General features: G+C 42.5%; 1 protein-coding gene across 1 annotated transcript in view; it reads right to left on the minus strand.

Annotated features, from left to right (window-relative positions):
* The window catches only part of LOC137379735 (uncharacterized), a 102,606-nt gene that overhangs the window by 74,563 nt on the left and 11,355 nt on the right, over positions 1–16,688 (minus strand). The window lies entirely within an intron of this gene.

Below are 16,688 nucleotides of genomic sequence, written 5' to 3' on the forward strand. Positions count from 1 at the left end.
CAAACCTGACGGGACCCGATGACATGTGTTGGGTTTGGGTCAGGTCGGGTCGGACTTTGGGGTCTGGCATTCGGGCTCAGGTCGGGTCGGGCCGGATCGGAAAAGCTCTAATGCAACCTCAGCTAAGTGACTAATGTTGATTTACTTTTTGGACTATAAAGGGGGTTTTGTTAGTTATTTTAAGCTTGTGCAGGTAACGAGCAAAGTGAAAAATGGAAGGTAAGTTAACTGATGGTCAGGTCGGGTCGAGTCAGGTCGAGAGCAGGACAAAATGGAAGGGGCCGGGTCGGGCTCGGATGGGGTTCTGTTGGGCTCGGGTCGGGTCTCATTTGCAGACCCGAGCAGGCCTTTACCTCTTCCCACCCTGATCCCTATATCCCTCTATTCCCTTCTCCCTAATGTATGAAGCAAGCTTCCCTTTAAATTCATCCGCAGTATCTCTTCAAATACTCAATGTGGTGACAAGTTCCACATTTTCACCATCTCCATTACGCTTCCTACATTACAACAGTGACTGTGATTCAATACTACTTCATCGGCTGTGAAGTGCTTTGGGGTGCCCTGTGGTTATGAAAAGCACTATATAAAGCACAGAATCATAGATTGGTGCAGCATAGGAGGTGGCCATTTGGCCCATCATGTCTGTACCAGCTCTCTGCAAGATCAACTCAGCTAGTCCCACTCCCTGCCCTTTCCCCATAGTCCTGTAAATCGTTTCTCTTCAGGTAATTATCCAATTCCCTTTTGAAAGCCACGATTTAATCTGCCTCCACCACACTCTCAGGCAGTGCATTCCAGATCTTAACCACTCGCTGCAGAAAAAAAAGTTTTCCCTCATCTAGCCTCCGGTTCATTTGCCAATCACTTTACATCGGTGTCCATTGGTTCTCGACCCTTCCACAAATGGGAACCTATTTACTGTATCCAGACACCTCATGATTTTGAACTCCTCTATCAAATCGCCTCTCAACCCTCCCTTCTCCAAGGAGAAATAATCCCAGCCTTTCCAATCGGTCCTCATATCTGAAGTCCCTCATTCCCGGAACCATTCTCGTAACTCCTTTCTGCACCCTCTCCAATGCCTTCAGATCCCTTTTGTTCTCTTTGTGTAAAGAAATTCCTCTGACAGTCTTTGATCGATTACTGGCCATCTGTAAGGTTAATTTCGTGCAAGGGATTCAGACCTGTCAACCAAATGTTGCACCAATTCTCTTATTGTCACACAGTTGAGTTCGACACATTACAGTGTTTTAGCAGTGATTTACAGTACCAAATAGATCATATATTACCCGTAGGGAAACTAGATAGTGTAGCGCACGTTCTTCTCTATTGTTCACTTCCCTTCTACTCTCAGTCTAGTTTCTATAGCAAGGCCAGTGTTAGGATTCAGCCAGCATTTGCTCAGGTTTTGGAACCCATTCTGTGCTTTCTATCTCTGCACCTTTGGTTAGAAATTCACCCTTCCTTATATCCCTGTTTCTTTACCACCTGATCTGAAAATTTCAGTCATGTCTTCTCCTGCCCTGCCGTGCTTTTCTGCATGTACACTTTTCACTCTTCACCAATTCCGAGGGCACATCCTGCATGGGCATCCTGTTCTTCTTCTTTTGCCTTTACGGTTTCACTGTCTGGGCCATCAGTCACTCACAATGACAGTTATCAGCTCAACTAATGGGTCTAAAGTCTGACAATCCCCTGGAACCTGATGGCCTGCGTCCTAGGGCTTTAAAAGGATTGGCTGCAGAAATGATGCACTAGTTGTAATCTTCCAAAATTCCAAAAGCGTGTTTGACAAATTTATTAGAGTTCTTTGAGGATGTAACAAACAGAGTGGATAATGAACTATTTTTTTTGCTTAGAATCTGTAAAACTACACTATTCTCTTCAACTGTACTTTCCTTGAGTGTGTTTCTCTGTGTGACTGCATGAGTGAGTGCCGTAGCGTTAGATTTTGGGGTGAGTGCATAAATAAACAATCCTCTTTCTTTATTTGAACCCATGAAGTGCTTGCTGCTGGTTATTCAAATGGTCCACCACTCAGGGGTTTTTAGAAAAAAACACACATATCTTTTTCTCAAAAGCTTACTGATTAAAGACAGTTGGGAAGGGAGCAGGGATTTCAGCAGTTTGCTCTCACCCTGCCCATAACAAGAGGAACCAGTAGATGTAGTGTATTTGGATTTCCAAATAGCATTCAATAAGGCGACACATAAAAGGTTACTTCCCAAGGTAACAGTTAATGCTGTTGGGGGTAAGAGATTAACATGGATAGAAAATTAGCTAACCAACAGGAAACAGAGTGTTGGGATAAATGCAGCAATTTCAGGTTGGCAAACTGTAACTAGTGGAGTGCCACAGGGATGAGTGTTGGAGCTGCAATGATTTACAATCTATATTAATGACTAGGATGAAGGGACTGAGTGTATTGTAGCCAAATTTGCTGACAATAGGTAGGAAAGTAAATTGTGAGGAGGACACAGAGTCTGCAAAGGGATTATAGATAGGTTTAGTGAGTGGGCAAAAATTTGGCAGATGGAGTATAATATGGGAAAATGTCAGGTTGTCCACATTGGTAGGTAGAATAGAAAAACAGCATATCATTTAAAATGGAGAGAGGCTGCAGAATGCTGTGGTACAGAGGGATCTGGGAGTCCTTGTACGTGAAGCACAAAAAGTGATTATGCAGGTGCAGCAAGTAACTAGAAAGCAAATTGAATGTTGGCCTTTATTGCAAGGGGAACGGAGTATAAAAGTAGGGAAGTCATGTTACAGCTGTACAGTGCATCAGTGAGACCACACCTAAAGTACTGCATACAGTTTTGGTGTCCTTACTTAAGGAGGGATATACTTGATTTGGAAGCAGTTCAGCAAAGGTTTACTAGACCGATTCCTGAGATGAAGGGGTTGTCTTTTGAGGAAAGGTTGAGCAGGTTGGGCCTATACTCATTGGAGTTTAGAAGATTGAGATCAGAGGATGTTTCCCTCGTGGGAGAATCTAGGACTAGGGGGCACATTTTAAAAATAAGGGGGTCTCCCATTTAAGATGGAGATGAGGAGGGATTTCTTCTCTCAGAGGGTCATTAATCTTTGGAATTCTGTTCCCCAGAGAGCAGTGGAGGCTGGATCATTCAATCTATTCGAGGCCGAGTTAGATAGATTTTTGATCTACAAGGGAGTCAAGTGTTATGGGTGACAGGCAGGAAAACAGAGTTAAGGCCACAATCAGATCAGCCACGATCTTATTGAATGGCGGAGCAGGGCCAAGGGGCTAAATGCATCGGCAGCTGTTTATGCAGTTCAATAGTTTAAGTTAATCATGGATCACCAGCACTTTCCTAAAATCACTAAAGTGTCTGTACAATGGGTTTTTAATAGCTTTGGTCCAGTTATGGAGTTTATATTCTGAAAAGGTCCCTCATAAAACTGCACTTCTAAATTCATGTAGATCAGATACTGATTAAAAAGAGTCACTTGTAAGCTAATTAAGTGCATGCAATAAGGCAAATACTAATTAAGAGCATTATTCTTAAGCTAATTAATTATGGTAGCCTTACAGATAATCATACATATATTTATGCTCCTGTGTTTTGGACTTCCTACAAACAAAACAGTTTTTCCACACCTGCCCTATAATTCCTCCTCATGATCTTAACGACCGCTATCAGATCTCCTCTTAGTCCAGAGAAAAGAGCTCCAGCCTGCTCAATCTTTCCTGACAGTTGCATCCTCTAAATTCCAGTAACTTCCTTGTAGATCTTACCCCCGCTTTCTCTGATGTTTCAATCTCCTTTTTGTAGTATGGAGACTACAACTGCCCATAATATACTCTAATCCTTTTCATAGAAAATGGCTGATTCAAGTACAGCAATGTAAGTTTGTCAGCTCTGGCCAGTTCTGAGTGAGGAGGCCCCATTGTGGGAACTTATTCACAACATGAGGCAGCATTACAGCTCAAGTACCAACCTGGACATTTTTTTAAAAATCCTTCATGGGATGTGAGCATTGCTGGCAAGGTCAACACTTGTTGCCCATCATATTTGCCCTTGAGAAGATAGTGGTGGTGAGCTGCCTTCTTGAACCACTGCAGTTCATGTGATATAAGTACAACCACAACCATCTTCCTTTGTGCTAGGAATGAAACCAACCATTGGAGAGTTTTCCCCTGATTGCCACTGACTTCAATTTTGCTAGGGCTCGTTGATACTACACCCGGTCAAATGTTGCCTTGATGTCAAGGGCAGTCAGTCTCACCTCACCTCTGAAATTCAGCTCTTTTGTCCATATTTGGTTAAGGCTGTAATGAGGTCTGGAGCTGAGTGACCCTGGCAGAATCCAAACTGTGCATCGGTGAGCAGGTTATTGCTGAGTAAGTGCTGCTTGGTAGCACTGTCAATGGCACCTTCCATCACTTTGCCCATGATTGAAAGTAGACTGATGGGGTGGTGATTGGACGGATTAGATTTGTCCTGCTTTTGGTAGATAGGAAATACGTGGGCAACTTTTCACATTGTCAGGTGGATGCCAGTGTTGTAGCTGTGCTGGAACAGCTTGTTATATAACTCAGACATCACTGAACCGTGCACATCAGCAAATTTAGTAATAGTTTAAGAGTTAGCACCAACTTCCATAAAATAGAATTAATCTGCTTTCTGGCTGTAAATAAAAGTAGACCACTTGAATAGGCTGTGAATATCACTGAGAGTAAGGTTCCCTGAGGCAGCAGCACTTCTCCACTCTCTCATACGAACTTAGCCAGTGAATGGAGGCAGGTCAATGCAACATGGGTTACTCCACAACACAGTCTAATCATGTCTTTGCCTCATGTCTTCCACCCTCCGACAATTCCCAGCAGGCGACTTAGGCTAGGACAGGAGCAGGAACCCTGGCCAATTGTTTGTCACCACCCCACCTCCAACCCCTCCCCCTAAGCCAGAGCAGATGAGACCATTTATAGTGTACCAGTTAAAAGAAATAAATTTTGTTATTTCACAACCCTAGACTTCTCAAACCACTTTACAATCAATTAATTACTTTTGAAGGGTTGTTATGGTGGGTTATAATCCTAGCCTCTTTGGGACTATCCCGGATCAGGCGTATTTCTCAGATGTTCCCGCTCAACTGAAGGTTAAGGTAGCCAAATCCTAAAGACACTTGAATGCTTCTAAAGATCTGGTGTAACTCTCCCCAAAGGAAAGGAATCAGTGAAGAATATTTATAACCTCCAGATTGTTTTTTAAGCAAGTTCCAGCCAGATTATAATGTGTCAGATATTGTAAGGGTCTGGCAGTCTCTCCTCAGCAATGTACCTCTTCACCAAAGCGTGTACTGTTACGCCCACTCAGTGAAGGGTGTGGGTGGTCCCACTGTTCAACTCCCACCTGACCGCAGCAAGCTTTTTTTTGTTATTAGGGTTGTTACACAGGTCACAGCATATATTTAAATGTTTACCCAGATACCGATGCGGCCAATCATATACTTTACTCTTTATCCCAGAATAAAGTACACCAACCGGGTTTCTTTAATAAACAACAAAATTATCAGTTTATTATAAAACAAGACTTAACCAGTAACAAAGCAGAGCATTAACACACACATTGCAATATGAAAGTTCCCTGTTTACCGTAGCCCCATCCACCCCCGACACACACACAAAAAGCGACAGATAGAGAGGAAAATGGATAAGTGGTTTTCAGGTGAGGTAGGGTTTCGGAGTTCACTGTAAACCTGTTGCATTCTCAGAATTTCTCGTTGGTTGCAAGTTCAGTTTGAAAAGCGGATCACTTCCAATTTACTGCTGCACAAGTTAAAAATGTAGAATTTTCAGCAGGGCGCCTCCCTTATCGCTTGCTGGATTTTCTCCAGCCCTTAGCTAGACAAGCTGTTTGGCGATGCTTTTTTCTGGGGGTCTCTTTGAGGGCTGCCTTTTTAAGGTGAAAAGTTTGTCACATCATCTTCTAGTACAAGACACTTTGGTCTCTCCCCCTTGGTAATCACACAATGGTCCAGGATGAGAACAATTCTGTTATGATGTTTTCACTTCATACCTTCCTTGTTTCAGTACAGCCCATTCAATTCAGTAATGTTTCAGGATGGGTTTATAGATGAGTGCAATTGACAGCTCTTAGCTTTGAAGATATTACTTTGTTCATACCAGCCAGTAGACAGATTAATTATACAAAGCCAGGTCTTTTAACTTCCAGTGGCGATTTTGGAGCACATTGTTCACCTTTTTAAAAGAGGGGTCCATTTTTATAACTCTTCAGGGTGAGTTCTTGTAGTTTCAATTGCTGCACTTCCCGTAAATGTGATAATACGGAAACTTAGTTCAAGAGTTTGTGATACAGAAGACCATTCAAACAATATAAGTTCTAAACCATTTAGAGCTTTATTAAAGAACCAACATGCAATTTACAGCTGGTGGGACCATTAATTGCAACATTAACAGCACTTGGGAAGAGTAAAAAAAAAATCTAATTTCTTGTAAAGAATCTGACTTGTAAATCTAAATATCGTGACAGTAGAATATTCTTAGAACTAGTTAAGCAGGATATCCATCAATTATCAAAGTAGCATTTATCTTAAATCCTCTAGCAATAGGAGGTGATAGCACTGGCGAGATGTCTCTGTCCCAGTTAAGGAGAGGATCATGCTTACCTTGCTCTGATAGCCAATGCGATTCACTCCAGCGAACCTAAGTGAATCTATAAACTTAACCTGAGCTTCCAGTATTTATACCATTCTTTCCCGGTTGTTCTATCAGCTGCTCTACCATGATTAGCTGCGAGCACTCTTGTTGATTAGTTGGTCATGAATCAGCTAACTGTGGTTTCAACGTGTACTCAGACATTGTTGGTCTTTCAGCAAAAAACCCTATCAATTGGTTAGCATGTGGTGGGCCGCCTTGGTTTAGGAGCTATGGTTGTTATTCCATTGGTAACCTTCAACGTGTGTCTGGAATAGATTAGATATAGCAAAAACCTCTCTCATCAAGCAGTTATCATGCAGTGCGAACCCTTTGCTTAGGAGATGTGGTTATCATGCAGTTTGTAGCCTTTACTTAGAAAGCTGAGGTAAGCGGTAGGCCCCCTGTACTTAGGAAGATGAGGTTTTTAACGCTTTGAATTCTTAAGTTCTCAAGATTCCTTCACAGCCCCCTCTTGACCAGCATGAGTGCAAGGAGGAAGGGCAATATGGGCACAGGTGATTCTTAACTGAATGATGTACACAAGCAAGACTTTTGACAAAGTGCCAATACTTATCAAAAGAGGTTTTAAGAGTACACTGAACAATGTCAAGGCCACGAGATTTATAATAGTCTAAGTATGTGCTATCACAAAGCTCCTTTAAAATTATCCCAAAGTCAATGTTTAGTCTCATTACAAACTGGACAGATTTTTTGAAGAATGATGGGTAGGAACCAAATCCGTAGAGGTGAGCTGTTTAGACGATTCAATGGGATGTCTCAGTGTCTCATGAGCTGGCTGAAGCTTGACACGCTGAGCAATGTCCCAGAAGTTTAGCAATCGACAGTAGGACCCAGTCAATAAGGTGGAGAATACAGTTGAGGTGCGGCAGCAGTGCTTGCGAACCGCACAAAGGTCACTGAGCTGTAATTTTTGAATCAGAGTTTTTGCACCCCTTGGAGTGGATGCCAAAGTAGCCCATTCTTTGAAAGCAATATATCATTTTGGCAAAGATGAGTATCCAACCACAATGAGTACTGGAATGATCTAAGAGAAGACACCAAAAATACTTCCAAATGGTCCTGAAACAGTATCAATGTTCCATTCAACAGCAGATTTCCTAACAGAAGCTAACCCTGGTATTGCCTCTAGCCTTAAGCCAATCCGGAGCTTGCCAAATATTATGCAATTCAATCTGCGACAGCAAGTGTTGTATCCTTTTAATAGTATCTTTGACTGAGTAATTGGTAAAGACAAGAATCAGTTCCATGCTCTGTAACAAAAACAAGAAATGCTGGAAATACTCGCAGGTCTGGCAGCATCTGTGGAGAGTGAAGCAGAGTTAATGTTTCAGGTCAGTGACACTTCTTCAGAACTGGCAAATATTAGAAATGTAAAAGATTTTAAGCAAGTAAAGCGGGGGTGGGGCAAGAGATAACAAAAGAGGTGTAGATAGAACAAGGTCACAGAGAATAACTGACCAGAAAGTCATGCAGCAAAGGCAAATGTTATGTTAATGGTGTGCTGAAGGACAATGCGTTAGTACACAGAGAGTGTTAATGGACAGAAAACTGAACAGCCTGGCCCCAAGCACAAACATGAAAAAAACAGTGGGTAGGCACAGCAGAAACAAACAAAAAATAAAATGAACACATAAAAAATAAAAAAATAACTAAAAATAAAAATAAAACGGGGGGGTCCGTCATGCTCTGCAATTAATGAACTCAATGTTCAGTTCAGCAGGCTGTAGTGTGCCTAATCGGTAAATGAGATGCTGTTCCTCGAGCTTGCGTTGATGTTCACTGGAACACTGCAGCAATCCCAGGACAGAGATGTGAGCATGAGAGTAGGGGGGGGGAGTGTTGAAATGGCAAGCAACCGGAAGCTCAGGGTCATGCTTTCGGACTGAACGGAGGTGTTCCGCAAAGCGGTCACCCAGTCTCCGTTTGGTCTCCCCAATGTAGAGGAGACCACGTTGTGAGCAGCGAATACAGTATACTACATTGAAAGAAGTACAAGTAAATCGCTGCTTCACCTGAAAGGAGTGTTTGGGGCCTTGGATAGTGAGGAGAGAGGAGGTAAATGGGCAGGTATTACACCTCCTGCGATTGCAGGGGAAAGTGCCATGGGAAGGGGCGAGGTGGTGGGGGTAATGGAGGAGTGGACCAGGGTGTCGGGAGGGAATGATCCCTTTGGAATGCTGACAGGGGAAGGGAGAAGAAGATGTGTTTGGTAGTGCCATCACGCTGGAGGTGGTGGAAATGGCGGACGATGATCCTTTGGATGTGGAGGCTGGTGGGATGGAAAGTGAGGACAAGGGGAACCCTGTCACGGTTCTGGGAGGGAGGGGAAGGAGTGAGGGTAGAGGTGTGGGAAATGTGCCGGACACGGTTGAGGGCCCTTTCAACCACAGTGGGGGTGGAATCCTCAGTTGAGGAAAAAGGAAGACATATCAGAAGTGCTGTCATGGAAGGTTGCATCATCAGAGCAGATGCGCCAGAGACGGAGAAACTGGGAGAATGGAATGGAGTCCTTACAGGAGGCAGGGTTTGAAGAAGTGTAGTCGAGGTAGCTGTGGGAGTCAGTGGGCTTATAATAAATATTAGTAGACAGCCTATCCCCAGAGATGGAGACAGAGAAGCCGAGGAAGGGAAGGGAAGTGTTGGAGATGGACCAGGTAAAGGTGAGAGAAGGGTGGAAATGAGAAGCAAAGTTGATAAAGTTTTCCAGTTCGGAGCAGGAGCAGGGAACGGCTCCGATATGGTCATCAATGTACCGGAAAAAGAGTTGGGGGAGGGGGCCTGAGTAGGACTGGAACAAGGACTTTTTGACATATCCCACAAAAAGACAGGCATAACTAGGGCCCATGCTCTGTAACTGGCTAAGAACTGCACTAAGTTTGCTAATAGATGCATAAGTAATCTTAGCAGCACAGGAATTCCTCGATCTAAAGGATTTAACATATTGGAGAGTGTGTCCACAACAGGTGACGTCTTTAGAAGGTGTTATCATCCAACTGCCTATGCCTAAGTATCCATTCCCCAAATGTCAGCAGTAATCTATTCTAATTGGTGTAAAGGTTACAGGGCAGTTTGCCTTATCAGAACCTTTTCCACATTGGAAGAAATTTAAGCATTTATTACAGGGAACCCCTGATTAGTACATTCCTCTGCACGAAGGAAATCATATATCATGGAGATAGAACTGAAAGTGGAATTAGGCTCCAAGCATAGATGGGCCATTCAGTCATACAGGTGCTGAGCCATTACCAAGGCCCTGAATGATCCTGGAGGTCATGATGAGGCCTAAATTAAGGATCTTCCACTGCTTGTGAAAGACATAAACGATGAGGTTCATTATTGCCTCCAATGTGCCAGCTCAGCCTTTGGCCAACTGAGGAAGAGAGTATTTGAGGATCAGGACCTCAAACCTGAGACGAAGATCATGGTTTACTGGGCAGCAGTGATTCTTGTGAACCTATACGCTTTGGACAACCTACAGCAGGCACCTCAAAGCACTGGAGAAGTATGACCAGAGGAACCCCCGCAAATTCCTCCAAATCCGGTGACAAGAAAGATGGTCCAACAGCAGTGTCCTCTCCCAAGCCAACCTGCCCAGCATCAGGGCGTTAATCACCCAAAACCACTGAGTGGGACATGTCATTCGCATCACCAGACTCCTGAAGCAGCTGCTCAACTCAGAACTTGGTTGCAGCAGGAGACTCCCAGGAGGACAGTAGAAATGCTTCAGAGATGTCCCCTGAACAGATCAAACATCTCCATCAGCTTGTGGGAGTCTCTGGCTCGTGACCATCCTAGATGGAGAAAGCTCATTCAGGACGGCATCGTACACCTCGAGGGACTTGGTTGGGAACATGCGGATGTGAAGTTGAGTCATTGGAGGGAGCTCACAAACCTCCAAACTACTCATCTACCTGACCCTTCAAGCACCACCAGCCCCTCATGTGGCTGAGTCTGCAGATCACGCATTGGACTTATCTGCCATCTCAAAACCCAACAAACAGGAGTGGAAGCAAGTCATTATCGATCCCAAGGAGCTGCCTCAGAAGAGAATACATCTCCATTTGTTTTATCAACAGGATTGTAAGGAGGATGTCTAGTCTCAAAGATTTAGCTAAATAAACACAGTGGCGCAGTGGTTAGCACCGCAGCCTCACAGCTCCAGCGACCTGGGTTCAGTTCTGGGTACTGTCTGTATGGAGTTTGCAAGTTCTCCATGTGACCGCGTGGGTTTCTGCCGGGTGCTCCGGTTTCCTTCCATAGCCGAAGACTTGCAGATTGATAGGTAAATTGGCCATTGTAAATTGCCCCTAGTGTAGGTGTAAATCTGAGTTCTTTTTGCCTTCAGTCTGGTTCAGTAAATATACTGAGTCGGATGTGTAGGTAAAATCAATTACTTTATTTGCGCATTTAGCCGGCTGACTTACTCTAATGCAACGACACTGACTCCACCCCAGAGTCTGTCGGGTCCACCAGAGTAAGTGAAGTTTGTGATACAGGTACTACTGTTTATACATTAAGATTCATGCTACACCTCCTTGTTTAACCAATCAGTGCGGTACAATTCGACTTCACCCACGTGGTGACATGCAGTACATCTGTTACTGAGGTTACAATACATTCCATTCTCAATACATACTTGTTACTAATAAAATATTGTTTTGTACCAGCAAGATAAAACAAAGCGGACAAGCAAGCTAATTAGCAAGAGCATAGGAATCATCAATAACCATTCTGGTCTCACTCCCTACATGGATCATGAGTTCTGTTTCTACCTTGTGACAAGTAATTGCGGAGCATCCTGCTATCTCTATTAGGTGTACATTCCTGGGTGTTTCGTGCAGTCTGCAGCTACAAGTAGTGGCAGTTCACGAAGATAAGAGGGGCCTAGCACTCCTTATCACTCACACAGGGATGGACATCATTCGATTCACAGGAGTCCATTTGTTCCAAACCACAGGGAGTCACACAATCAGGCCATAAAGAACAGATGTCCTTGCAATTACCAGTGTCGGCTAGTCTTTACAGTCTCACACGCTCTGCCTTTACTTTTAACTATTTCATTGTGGTTTCTGCCACTTAAAATCAAAGCTCAGCAAAGCTACTATTTCTACCTTGGCTATATTTCCCATTAAGCATAGTGCCATGCCTTTCTGCTCACTTCCACATAGGTAGGTGGTAGGAGAATGGTGGGGATGTGGTAGGGAATATGGGATTAATGTAGGGTTAGTATAAATGGGTGGTTGTTGGTGGGCACAGACCCGGTGGGCCGACGAGCCTGTTTCAGTGCTGTATCTCTAAACTAAACAGTACCTATGAGTATGGTTCGCTTGGTGGGAAGGGAGCTAATATTATGATGTATGGCATGAGATGTGAGTTTAGCAAGGGCTTTTTCTCTGATGGTATTGAGTCTGAGGTCATTGAGGAAAGAACTCTATACCATGACCAAGAGACCTGATTAGACTAGAGTCCTAAAAAGGGACATGTGAATAGCTGCCATAAGGCTATTGATTCTAATGCCCTTGTCTGCGAAGAGGAGCTCTTGGTGGATAGTTCAAATAACCGTGACGACAAGCGATTTCTGGAGCTTAATGAAATTCACACAATCTTAAGGATGTGATCTTGATCTCTGTTCCATTGATCCAACGTGAGGACAAATTCTGCTCGCAGCAGAGAAGACTGTTGGAGCGAGTGAGTGTTCATCAATGTAGAATGTTTCTTGCGACGTTGGGTGAAGTTTGATGAATCCCATAAAAGACTGATTTATCGGTACAACTGCTCTATAAACATCAGATTGGTGTATGGAGAGAGAGGTGTTATCAAACTTTTCTTGAATTTGGATAAAGGTTCTATATTTAACTATAGTCCCCAGGGTAGTAATTAATCCTACAAGTAGAAGGATAAGTAAGGCTGAAGTAAAACAACAGTATCTTAGCCTTTTCCTCCGTCGAGGGTTTGTTCCATTATCAAGAGACTTTGGTTTCCTTTTTCCTCTTATGAGCCTTGCCCAGAGGCTTGGGTGATTTTCACTTGGAGTGTTTTCTTCCTTTGTTGGAGTAACTTATTAGTCTTTACTTGTTTTGGTTCTGGTTTCTTGCGAAATCAGTTTCTGAGGCATTGCCAAGTATTGTGTTGAGGAGCCAGTTACACTGCCTGGCTGGCTGTTGTCAGTAATTCAATAATCGCCACTTCTGATTTCATGTCTCAAGCTGGGTCTCGGAAGTGAGTGTATGACTGCACCTTGTACTGTTCTTCCATTCTAGTATCCCTCAGGACAACTCTTAAAATTGTCTCCGTAGCCAATCTGAAGAGTTTGCGTGCCATTTTGTTTATTAGTGAGTATTTCTGCAGTCCTTTCATTAATAACTGAAATGTATTTGAACAGGTTTTTTCCACCTGGGCCTTAAACCAGGATTCTGTTTGAACTTGTTTTCCTGAACCCATTCTCCTGCTAGGAGTTGCCATGCTCTGTTGATTAACTGTTTTTGCCTATTTGTCTCCCTTATCCTCTGATAGATTTAAAACAAGAAATAACAGATGAGATACATAAGATCAAACTGTTGCTGTTGGGTCAAGGAGTCACAGAATATAGAGGCAATAAAAGAACCATGGGTTACATATATACATTAAATAATATGGAGTTTTAGGGGACACCGTTCCTGATGCAGATGTGGGCACATTATTAAGCGATAGCTGCACTTCCGGTATGATGGTGGTACACTTACTTCCCCTGATTCTCAACTGTTTGATCAGTAACTTTTTTACTTCCTGGTTTGTGGATGACCAGATCTACTGTACTCTAACCCAATACTACTTTGCTCGCAATAGACTTTGAAGACATTGGAAACAAAGGCTCCACCTTGATCGGAGTGTAGGACTTTGGGTGCACCAACTGTTGTGCGGCCACCTTAAGAGCTGTAAGTGAAGGTGACCAGAGGAAGTGATGTTGCGTCACACATGATCAGGGAACTGTGGGTGTAACCCAACAGAGTGAGGTATGTTTAGATGTGGCTCATGCAGTAACTGTTTGTGTATATACATATGTTCCAGTTAAGTTATAAGAAAATCCTATGTTTTCTTTAGACATTACTTGTAGTCCTGTGAATCTTACAATAGGTTACATACCAAAGCAACAAGTAATATTACACCAGCTACAGTAATGATGTCAGTAATAGCATTGACAAATGTGTTTTCCAAAACAGTTTTTGTGGGTATCAGCCAACAGAAGGAAGTGCATCCACCAACACAAATGAGAACATGTTTACATCCCAATGATAGGGGAAAGTGGTCCAATGAAATCAATAAATAATTTTTCTATTGGTTTAGTCAGCTTTGCAGGAGCCAATGGTGGTCGCTTAATAGGTGATGACTTATTAGTTAAATTGCGCAGCTCACAATTAGCCATGTATGTTTTACACGCGTTAAGCATGCCTGGTCACCAGTATACAGGAGTCAATTTGCAGAATGTTATTCCAGCACCACAATGTGCTTGACCTATACCCTTGTGAACTTCTTTTACAAGTTGATCTCATGTGTGACTCAGGGGTATTTCTCGGATGGATTCCCTTGGGCAACTTAACTAGTACAATACCAGTAAGGATCTCAGAGTAAAAGTACCTTGATGGATTCCTGGTGGATTCTCTTTTGTTGGGTCTAATAGCTGAATCAGTTGCTCATCCCGATTAGCTCTCTTTTCTGCTCTAGTGATAACACTAATTTTGACAGACCCCTCAAGGGGGTGTCATGCAGACCAAACATTTTGCTTAATCGTCTGCAAGACTGTTGCCCTTCGAGTGTACTGTCCCAGTGGTGTGCCTGTTTACATGAAATACCTGACAATTTTGTTTTTCCATTCTCAAATGGAGATTGTCCTCCCCCAACAATTTATGTTTTATGGGTTTATCCTTATGATTGGTAAATCCTGTTTGTTCCCAGCACACCAGGTTCTAGTTGTATCCTCTTTTACAATAGTCGTTATCTGTACAGATTAATGTGGGTTTTATAGGCTCTGCCTTTTCTAAAGCATACTGTAGTGCTGCTGTTTCAACATACTGTGCTATCTTATGGTCAAGAGGTATAGACAGGAATTCTTCTGGATAAAAAGATTGGAATCTCAAAAATTCCCTAATACTATCCCCATCCCAGCTGAGGATTGCTGGGATATCTCTTTATTTTTTAAAGTCACCATCGATGACCCATCATAGTAAGTTACTTGATGGTATTCTGTAAGTGGCACTTGTTTGACTCCCTCCTCCATATCATCATTCTCCATAATGAGAAGATGCTCGAAGTCCACGTCCGGGGATAGGAATTTAAAAATGACTGTAGGATCATTCAAGAATGATGCCCATTTATCATATTGGATCTGGGTGGCTCTTTTTTCATCAGCGGCCACCTTCAGTACTAATCTCAAGTCAAGTGTCTCAGTATAGATGGTAATGGGGTGTTCCCCTTGAAGGCTTCTTGCCTTAATAAGACATTGGACTACTATAGTCATGACCCTTTTAAAAATAAAATGTAGCTCCTTTCAACATTGAAGTTATAAGAAGGGAACTGAAGGGGCACAATGCTTTTTCTCATTGTAAAAAACAGCAACTGCTACTTTAGGTGACACCCTGATGTGAATGCTGAGGGGGATCTGGAAGTCCCTTTGTTCTGGATCTATGGCCTTTTTTACCTCTTGGCATAATTGCTGCAGCTTTGAGTAATCACCTGTGAAAATATGAAGGGTCATTTTGTCGCTTCGCCCACTCTAGCATACAGGGGTGCTGAGAGTTCGGCGAAGGTTGGCGTAAAAGTTCGAGCAAAGTTCATGAGTCCATAACATGCTTGTAGGCTTTTGAGTTTTAGGGTATTGAATGGTTGCCAATTTCTCTTTATAATATTGAGTTAATTCTCTACCGTTTCTGGTTATTCATAACCCTAGAAAATCTACTTCCTAACTAGTTGACTCTTTTTGATGTCGATTAGGTACCCAGCAGGGGCAAGTCTGGATAAAAAACTATCAATGGCTTTCAAGTGCTCTTGGAGATCGTCATGTGAAATACATATATAATTGCCCGCACAACAGTTGATGATAGGCAGATCTTTTAAAAGATCAATGACATGAGCGGATAAGAGAACAGGGCTGTTTTGAAACCCCTGGGGTCATCAGGTCCAGCAGTACTGAAACCCATCAAGTCCAGCTGTGATGAAATATAAATATAATCGGAATAATTAGGGAAGAATATAGATAATTAGTAGAATTCAGATACACTTAATATATTACAGTTTAGAAATAAAGATTCATGTCAAACAATTAAAGATTGAATAAATTGTCAGTTTTCAGCAGGGTTAAAAACTCATGATTCCCTTTTAGCTAAAAATCCATCCCAACATCCCTGCTACATTGGAATGTGGAAAAAAAAGTTTATCTTTAGGCTAAACAGATCTAGGAAATATTGATAAACTAATGGAATTGAGACACATCGTACATGGCACACACTAATACCTATAATCCTGATGAGCTGATAATGATATAGAACATAGACAGGTTGTCTTAAGAAGGTGGTACAGGATAGTACCAGAGAACCATTAACAGATGTTATGTGAGCCTGAGAAAGAAAAGAGAGGTTACTGAATGATCTTTGTTAAAAAATATTTTAAGAATAAAACACAATTATGAAAATAAGTAACCAATAAACCAAAATCATAATGTTACTATAAAACACTACAAACATTTTGACCAGATGAAAGCTCACAACTTCATGTTTGGGGAATTATGAACAAACAAATATATGAATTATGAGCAGGAGTAGGCCACTCGGCCCATCGATACTGCTCCACCATTCAATAAGATCAGGGCTGATCTGAATTTAACCTCAACTCCACATTCCTGCCTGTCCCCAATAACTTTTCACCCCCTTGCTTATCAAGAATCTATCTACCTCTGATTTAGAAAGTCAAAGACTCTGCTTCCACTGCCTTTTGAGGAAGAGAGTTCCAA

Source organism: Heterodontus francisci, chromosome 18 (genome assembly GCF_036365525.1).
Source record: "Heterodontus francisci isolate sHetFra1 chromosome 18, sHetFra1.hap1, whole genome shotgun sequence".
In the NCBI taxonomy this organism is placed as follows: Eukaryota; Metazoa; Chordata; class Chondrichthyes; order Heterodontiformes; family Heterodontidae; genus Heterodontus; species Heterodontus francisci.